Below are 9,797 nucleotides of genomic sequence, written 5' to 3'. Positions count from 1 at the left end.
GCACTTAATATTCCATCTTCAGAAGCTTCTTGAAGCAAGAGGAGAGTTCCTCTCCAGAAGCTGAGAAGAAGGTAAGGGCAGTGGATATCTCCTCCTTAGAAATATTAGAAAAATCAGAGATACCTGAGCATGGGAGAAAGAAAGTCGATCCCAATAGTGCAGCATCGATGGAGATGGATGCACCTCCCTGGGAGTAAATGATTTTCCCATCCTCGACAGTTGCCTTCGCATAGAAGTCCAGAAGGGCAGTCTTGTATATGAGAGCAGGTGCTTCCAGAAATCTTCTAAGACCAGATTTTTCAATGGCCTTGAACATCTTGACAAGATTGTCATCCTTGATTTTCAGAATTGATGCGAAGTTAACTTGGGAAGCATTTAATGTATAAGTTCCAGCCATTTCTGCAAATAAAATGAATTCGAAGTAGATTCTGTAGTATAGATGAATGCTAGAGAAAGCAGTAGCTAGTATGCAACAGTTTGAGATCGTAAAAGATAAAATGAGAGGGAAGAGGTGGTTAATATTCAAAAATGTACAGCCGTCAGTGAAAACATAAGGACACGTGTCAGTATGTTTGCGGTTGAGTTTTTGAAAAGTTAAAAGTTGAGTGCCGGATACGCCAAAATAAAAAAAATGAAAGAGGCGGGCTGTCCAAGCGGGTATTAAGGAAGAAAATCAAAAGAGGATTTGTCGTCTTATGATAATATATACTGGAAGTCATAAAGTTCTGAAATATATCCAGCACTTTTATAAAGACCAGTAGACACATTGATTTATCAAAAAGACAAATCTTCTTCTGCTTATGACATGGAACGGAAATATCAGTCATAAAAATTATTCCCTCTAAATAAGTGCAAATAATAAATAAATATTAAAAGCGAAGATACGAGATCTGAAGGAAAGACAGATGGCTCTTGATATTCGTGCATGAAATGAATAGTCAAGTGGCTTTTTAGCTTCCCCGAGGCTTACTATAAATACCTGCACACACACAAACTAAATCATTTACACATTTATCAAATCAAAACAAATGGATGGTGCAAGCATTCTCTCAGAGTCTTCTTCAGAGACGGATTCAGCAGATGAGTTTCAGAGGCAACTTCCAACTTCTCGTAAGATGATGTTTGAAGACATCCTTTTTCAAGAGATGAAGACTTAGATTATTCTAAATTATGTTAGAATAAGCTGTGAATAATCCCTTTCACAAACCACGATCATGCAAAGAGAGGGGGTTATTCCATAGTTTTAGAAGGACTAAGCTACGGAATCATCCCTTTTACAAACCATGATCATGCAAAGAAGGGGATGATTCCAGTAGCTCCTAGTTAGTTTCCTGCTGAGGGACTTCAATACTGCTGATATCAACAATTGTAATATTTTAGATAATGTAACGCATCTGGTTTTATGAATGAAATATTTCATTTTGTCATATCTCTTGTTTATCTTCTACTTTTACTTACAGCATAGGAGAAAACAGAAGATAGAAAAGAGTAATTAAGATAAATCAATTAAACCGAGAACATTACGAAAATAAGAGAACTTATTCTCAGACAAAGGTTTAGTAAAGATATCTGCTGCTTGTTGATCAGTAGAGACATATTCTAGACGAATGTCCTTCTTCTGCACATGATCTCTAATAAAATGATGTCTGATGTCAATGTGCTTCATTCTGGAATGAAGTACTGGATTGTGCGTAATTGCTATAGCACTGGTATTGTCACATAATATAGGTGATTCAGAAGCTTGAACTCCATAGTCTTTAAGTTGTTGTTGTATCCACAATATTTGAGAGCAACAACTTCCAGCAGCAAGGTATTCTGCTTATGCAGTAGACATAGCTATGGAAGTCTGTTTTTTACTAAACCAGGAGATCAATTTATCACCAAAAAATTGACAAAAACCACTTGTGCTTTTTCTATCCAGTTTGCAACATGCATAGTCAGCATCTGAATATCCAATAAGATTGAAAGAAGAATCATTCGGATACCATAGGTAGACATTTTGAGTACCCTTTAAGTATTTCAGAATACGTTTAGCCGCAATATAATGTGATTGCTTAGGGTTAGATTGAAATCTTGCACAAATACAAACAACAAACATAATATCAGGTCTACTGGCAGTAAGATATAACAATGAACCAATTAGACCACGATACTGAGTTACCTATACTGAAATTCTATTTTTCATCCTTATCAAGTTTAGTAGATGAGCTCATTGAAGTGGAAGCAGCAGAGCATGTTTCCATGCCAAAACTTTTTCAGTAGTTCTTTAGTATACTTAGCCTGATTTAAGAAGATTCCAGTATCAAGTTGCTTAATCTGCACTCCTAGGAAGAATGTCAATTCTCCCATCATGCTCATTTCAAATTGTTCCTACATTAATTTAGAAAGCTTTGCACATAATTTGGGGTTAGTTGACCCAAAGATAATGTCATCAACATAAATCTGTACTAATAAAATGTGTTTATTCTTAACTAAAGTGAACAAAGTCTTGTCTACTGTGCTGATAGTAAAATCATGATTGACAAGAAATTGTGAGAGCGTTTCATACCAAGCTTGAGGTGCCTGTTTTAAACCATACATGGCTTTATGTAATTTAAACACATGATGCGGTAAGAAATGATCAATAAAACCTGGAGGTTGTTCAACGTAGACCTCTTCTTGCAGTAGACCATTTAGGAAGGCACTTTTCACGTCCATCTGATAAACTTTGAAGTTTTTGAAAGAAGCAAAGGCTAAGATTATTTTGATAGCTTCAAGCCTTGCTACTGGTGCATAGGTCTCATGATAGTCTATTCCTTCTTCATGTCTGAAACCTTGAGCCACCAGTCTTGCTTTATTTTTGACAACAGTACCCTCTTCATTTAGCTTGTTTCTAAAAACCCACCGGGTTCCAATAACAGTTTGATGAGATGGTCTAGGTACAAGAAACCAAACTTCATTTCTTTTAAATTGATCCAGCTCTTCTTGCATAGCTTCAATCCAACTGGGATCCAGAAGAGCTTCTTCAATCTTCTTTGGTTCATCCTGAGAGATAAAAGAAGCATGCATATATTCATTAATCATTTGTCTTCTGGTTCTTAATGGAGCTACTGGATTACCAATGACAAAAGATGGAGGGTGAGATTTTCTCCAAACAAAAGGGTTTAAAGAAATTTCTTCCTGGTTTGATGGATTCGGATCATGCTCAGCTAAAGCAATAGCAGGTTCTGGAATGTCAACTTCTGGTTCTGCTATGTCCTGTGTCTGAACAACTGGTTCTACCAGAGGTATGTCTAGTTTTGGATTTTGAGCATCTTTGACACTTGGTTCTGCATCATCTTCACTATCAAGTTCCAGATGAATCATGTCTAATATGTTACTTAGATTTGACACGTTAGAAATTTTAAGAGCACTACTATCTTCATCAAAAACAACATGAATAGATTCTTCAACATTAAGAGTTCTATTATTGAAAATTCTGAATGCTTTGCTTACTACTGAATATTCAAGAAATAATCCAGCATCTGATTTTGAATCAAATGCAGACAAATGATTTTTACCATTATTGTGCACAAAGCACTTACAACCAAACACGTGAAAATATGATACATTTGGCTTACTCCCTTTCCATATCTCATGTGGGGTTGGTTCTGTTTTGAGTGAAACACGTTGTATTGATTGCTTCTGCCCAGAAGCGTTGAGAGATGTCTGCATCTGCTAGCATTGTTCTAGCAACTTCTTTAAGAGTTCTGTTTCTCCTCTCAGCTACTCCATTTTGTTAAGGCGTTCTGGCAGTTGAATATTCATGATGAATACCCTGTTCATCTAAATATAACTCAAGAATCTTGTTAGTAAATTCAGTGCCCCGATCACTTCTGATTTGAATGACAGAAACTGATTTTTCATTTTGAATCCTTTTCAGAAGCTTGATCAGGAGGTTACTGGTTTGATCTTTTCCAGTAAGAAATATCACCCAAGTAAATCTATAAAAGTCGTCAACAACAACAAGTGTATACTTCATTCTCCCTAAGCTCATGATAGGGATTCGAACAAATAAGTCCATATGCAATAATTATAAAAACCTTGAAGTTTATTTACTACATTTATTCTTGAAGCTAGATCTTACTTGTTTGCCAAGTTGACATGCAGAACATACATTATTCTTAACGAAATTAATATCAGGTAAACCATCAACTATGTTATGCTTTTTGAGATAATTAATTGACTTGAAGTTCAGGTGATTCAATCTCTTGTGCCATAGCCAATGTTTATCACTAAGTGAGGCAACTAAACATGTAGGAACATTAACATGATCTATGTTCCATGATACTTTGCAATTGTTGCCTTCTCTTTTTCCTTTAATACAGTAAACTCAACAGCATCTTTAACTGTGCATGTGTGCTTCTGAAAAGCTACTGAATAACCATTATCACACAGTTGACTAATACTGATTAAATTATAACAAAGATTTTCAACCAAGAGCACGTCATTTATAGTGATGTTACCATGGATAATCTTACCGTTACCCACGGTTGTACCTTTTGAGTTGTCCCCAAAAGTTATCTTTGGTCAAGTACAACTCATTATTTCTGAGAGTAGACTCTTTTGTCCGATCATATGTCTGGAACATCCACTGTCCAAATACCATGTGGAGCTACTGATCTTAGCTTTCCTATTCTGTTCCTGCAAGCACAAGTTTTAGTAACTGGTACCCAAGTTTTTGTACAATTCTAGGTGACATTGTACTTCGGGTATCCACAGAGGTGGGTGCGACAGAAGATATGTTATTTCTAACAGAATGCATCTTAGAATGTTGTTCTTCCCTTCTGTTTTTGTTGTCTGGCCTGTATCTCTTCTGAACAGGTCTAGAATTATAGTACTGGTTGTTTCTAACCTTCACAGAGGGTTGTCCTCCTGAATTGAATCCTCTACTGGATCCAGAACTCTGGTGGACTCTTCCCTTAGGTTCAATATAATCCAGACCATAATGCTTCCTTCTGTTCGTCTGATCTTCAAACCTTTCAACTCGAACAGTTGGTACTACTGGTTCATATACCATACTGGATTTAACAAAATGAATGTATTTCCCTTTGCTTATATCCAGTTCTAGCTTAGTACTTGTTTCATAAGTGCTTTCATTATTACTGAATCCGAGACCACTCCTATCTCCATATTGCTTCTGTAATTTTTGCATCTTCTCTAATGAAATAGAAGACTTGTTCCATGCATTTACCTGAATCGATAGCTTCTGATTCTCAGACCTCATTGTCTGGTAATCTGCATTTACTCTGTCATTCTCAGTCTTCAACTTAGTTATCTCAACTTTTAGATCACCACAGCTGTTTTCTTGCGAGCAAGTAAACTTACTGATTTTATCCTTTAAGTTTTGATTTCAGTTTTAACTTCCTCGAATAATTGAGAAAGTCTTGAGTACTCTTATACCATGTCATACAGTGCATTAACCAAATCATTTCGGGTAAATTCATTAGAGTCAAAGTCAAATACCTCTCCAGATGTCGAGGTTGATTCAGTTTCTGCCATGAGACATTTGATCTCTTCTGCATCGCTATCACTGGAATGACTTTCTGAGTCAGAAGACTCAGAACTAGAATCCGCCCATTTTGATTTGCTTTCTTCTGCAATCATCGCTTTGCGGTCTCTTCTGGATTTCTTGTCATTCCTCTTGTATTCATTTTTCTTTTGATCATCCTTCTTTGGCTTAGGGCAATCAGCAATGAAATGCCGGACTTTTTCACAGTTGAAACACGCCATGTCACCAGGTGGTGAATCTTCTTAAAGTTTCGGTTAGGACCATGGTTAGCTCGATGATTCTTCTTCATGAATCTGGAAAATTTCTTCACAAATAAAGACATTGCATCGTTGCTGACTTGTTCAGCAGTCTTTTCAGATGTGCTTTCAATGCCAGTAGCAGGTGATGTATTTGGAACAACTGCAGCAGTAGTAGTAGCAGTAACAATAAGAGCCTTGGTAGCTGGATTTGATGAGGGCTCTTCTCCATTTCTCACCTCGAGTTCAAACTCATAGGCTTTTAAGTCAGCAAATAAGTCGTGCAGTTCTAACTTGTTCAGATCTTTAGATACTCTCATAGCCATAGTTTTTACATCCCATTCTCTGGGTAAAGCTCTCATAACTTTGAGTGTTATTTCTCTGTTGCCATATTCTTTCTCCAGAGCTGCTAGCTCATTGACTAAGCTGCTGAAACATTCATCAAATTCATACAGACTTTCTCCAACTTTCATTTTGAGATTTTCAAATTTCTGCATTGCTACAAACAACTTATTCTCATTTTTCTGTTCATTTCCTTCACAGATTTGGATGAGTTTTTCCTAAATCTCTTTTGCAGTAGAACACATCTTGATCTTGCTGAAGGTGTTCTTATCAAGCATTTTGTAGAGAATGTCCTTCGCAACTATTGTCTAGATTGGCTTTCTTTTTATCCTCGCCAGTCCATTCACTTCTGTGCTTCTCAACCATCTGAGGTGCTCCCTCAGTAATAGCAATAGCAGTGTTAGGCTTTAAAATCTTCAGTGGACCATCTGTGATGAAAAACCACATGTCATCGTCTTGAGCTGCAAGATGAGCATGCATACAGATCTTCCAGTCATCGAAATCTTCTTTTGAAAACATGGGTACTTTGCTGAAATTGCCATATCTGTTGTAAATATTTAGAACAAGAAAAATCTGCTCCGATACCATTTGTTGGGGATCGATAAGGAGTTTAGAGGGGGGGTTATAAACTCTTGCCTTTGTTGGATGATTTTACAAAGGGTGATAGAATCCTGTTAGAGATTGTAGCTGATCTTGTTCGAGTGTAAGTCCAGTAGATCACAATAATAAGTGCGGAAACGATCCAATGGAGTACAATGAGAAATAATAAAACAGTAGGCAGTTGAATAGTGGTTGTTTCTGGAAGTTTGAAGATAAAATCTTCTACGTCTTCCCTTCTTCTGTTTTTAGAAGATATCACTAAAAGACTTTGGATATTACAGTACAACACTTGTACACCCACTTCAGCAGGGCTTACCCTTAGCCTACTGAAACTCTTAGTTACACAATTCAGTAAAACGAATACAACAAAGTTCTGGAAAAGACTCTTTTGCAATTTACAAACTCTTCTCAATGTTATAGTAAAGTGTTTAGTTTGAAGAGCTTTTGGAAACAGCAATGGCACAAATTGATCTCAGAAGATCCGATATGGATAATAAAGCGTGTACTGCTTTTCTGTATGTTGAGCTTGAAGATAAGTAGTTGATGAAAGCTCAAAACTCACGTTGGAATAATCGTTGCGTTGATAATGATAATAACGTTGTTTTCTATAAAGGATTGACCTCTATATATATAGAAAAATTTGAGTCCAATGTCTATAATCAAAAACAGCTTCTGATGCTCCTGAGTAGAGTCAGCTTTAATACCTAAAAAAGGTCCTGCAGAAATCTTCAGAGTAATCAGTCTTGTTTCATACCAAAATTGGTAAAGAGCGATAAATGTCTTTGTACAGCATTAATGGTGCAATTAATGCTAGTACTAGGTAAAGTAACGGTAACATTTAAGATTGTAACAATCAAGTAAAAACGTTAAGTTACTTCTGCTTAAGCTAAGTTCTGCCTTTAAAGCTAAGTGTTGCTTCTAATTTTCTAAGCTGTTTAAGTACTTGAAGAGTACTGCTTTTGTTAATGTGATACGAGAGCTTCTACTTTTATACCGTCTTCTGATTATAGCTATTGTGACCTACTGATTTTGACCCTTATCACCACAATTAAATTAAGTCTAACAATTTTTATTTTTTTCCATAAAAATTTACCTTGTCCGTTGATCATCAAAATGTAGCCTTGACTCTTGATTCTTTCAATGTTAAATATCTAAATCTCTATAGGATAATCAAATGCAATTGCAGATACAGAATGCTACTATCCACCGGCAAGTCCTGTGCTTTATTAACCCGAATCTTATGTCCCTCGATAACCGTATTATTTAGAACAGATATGGCAGTTTCCACTGTCCTCTTCTGAAGAGAAGGTAACAAAGCCATATCCACTGGATTTTGAGGTCCCTGGAAGTCGGGATACCTTTGCATTGAGAACTTCCCCTTTTCTGAGAAAAGTCTTTCAGTGTTTCTGTAGTTACATTCTTGGCAATATTGCCCACATAAACTTTGTAGGGACTGTAAATGAATTTGGAATCATCCACTTGAAGAAAATATACATCTGACGATGTCAACGATTTTTCTGTTACGTTACTTATTCGTTCTTATTCGTTGAGAAAATAACCTACGTTAGGGAAGGGCTGATTTGCAGATGAGGAATTAGTATACCAATTCGCTTTCATCCTTCCCGTTCGTAGTACAGGGGAAAGTTTTTTATGATGGTGTTCAAACAATCAAGGGGTAGTTCATACTTTATACCTATAAATAAAATAAATTATAACTCGAATATTTTTTGACTCTATTTCAAAAAAAAAAAAGAGGGGCAAAGTGAGAACTTTGGTCGATTTTTTAGTATATCTATAAGAGGAGATTATATGAAAAATGTAACTGTAGTTACATTCTTGGCAATATTGCCCACATAAACTTTGTAGGGACTATAAATGAATTTGGAATCATCCACTTGAAGAAAAGATACATCTGAGGATGTCAATGATTTTTCTGTTACGTTGTCTTTGATTGTCCGTCCTCCAATTTCTGTCCCATTAATCTTTTCAATAGTAGCAATTGCCTCCTCGCTGACTTCAGTAGTTACAAATGCAAATTTCCTGCTCCTTCCAGAGTACTTATCATACATGACCTCAGCCTTCTCAATAGAACCATGCTCTTCAACAATTGGTATCAGAGCCAAGGTCACGGGTTCAATTCTCATTGATTGCAAGGATTGCAATTATTGAGAGGGAGATTGTAAGGTACAATAATTGTCCATGCTTGGTAGAGTGATCGAACCGTGGTACTTTAGCTGTTCTACGGTTTAAAAGATTTGAGTTGCACCATTACTACTAGCTATACTATAGCTTTTGGTAAAGCGGTAAGCACTCGGTCCTACAAAGCTTGTATTTTTTTAATATCAATCATTGTATTTATTTCTTTCAATAGTTTTCTTCATCCTCTTCATTTTAGATCTTATTTTGTTGCTCTATTATCCTCTAAGTGTTGGATTTTTTTTAATGTTTTTAGTTTTTTAAAAATCTACAATGATTTATCAATTATTTATTTCGGTGTCACATCAACATTGTTTAGTGTTAAGTCAGCAAATAAATAAGAATAACCAAAAATAAAATTTTAATATAGTCGAATCAAACATTAAAAACTTGAAGAACAAAAAGATCAAATTGGACAATTAAGTTAATGGATTAAAAAATAATTTTCCCTTTACTTATTTTAAAATAGAATTTTTACATCATTTATCAAAACCCTATTGATTATGTTAGAATATTTCTATTATCCTAAGGTTTGGTAATCGACAATTAACAACTTCGAAATGTTTCAAGATTGAACCACTTATCGATTATACTTCAGGATTTCAGACTGCTTAATCAACTCAAGTTGTTCACTCAGAATATCAAAAGTTCAAGCCACGGATTATCTGAACTCTATCTGCAAGTGATCATTTGTCATTAGACCGGATCAGTTTTTAAATACATTACACATGTTTAAATCGTTAAAACTTCAAACGCATTGCAACCGTTCAGATATGAGAAATTCTAAAGATAGTGCAAGTCAAAGCATTCAAAAACTAGTAGATATAGAATGATTACACAGTATAATATCAACTCCCAAATGACAAAAAGTTTTTTATTTCGTCCATGGCCTA

General features: G+C 35.7%; 1 pseudogene; it reads right to left on the bottom strand.

Moving 5' to 3' along the window:
• Positions 1-7,794: 7,794 nt before the first annotated feature.
• Positions 7,795-8,852, bottom strand: LOC142521972 (small ribosomal subunit protein cS22-like; annotated as a pseudogene).
• Positions 8,853-9,797: the final 945 nt, after the last annotated feature.

This window comes from Primulina tabacum, chromosome 13, assembly GCF_025594145.1.
Source record: "Primulina tabacum isolate GXHZ01 chromosome 13, ASM2559414v2, whole genome shotgun sequence".
In the NCBI taxonomy this organism is placed as follows: domain Eukaryota; kingdom Viridiplantae; phylum Streptophyta; class Magnoliopsida; order Lamiales; family Gesneriaceae; genus Primulina; species Primulina tabacum.
This window is presented reverse-complemented; position numbering and strand designations above follow the sequence as displayed.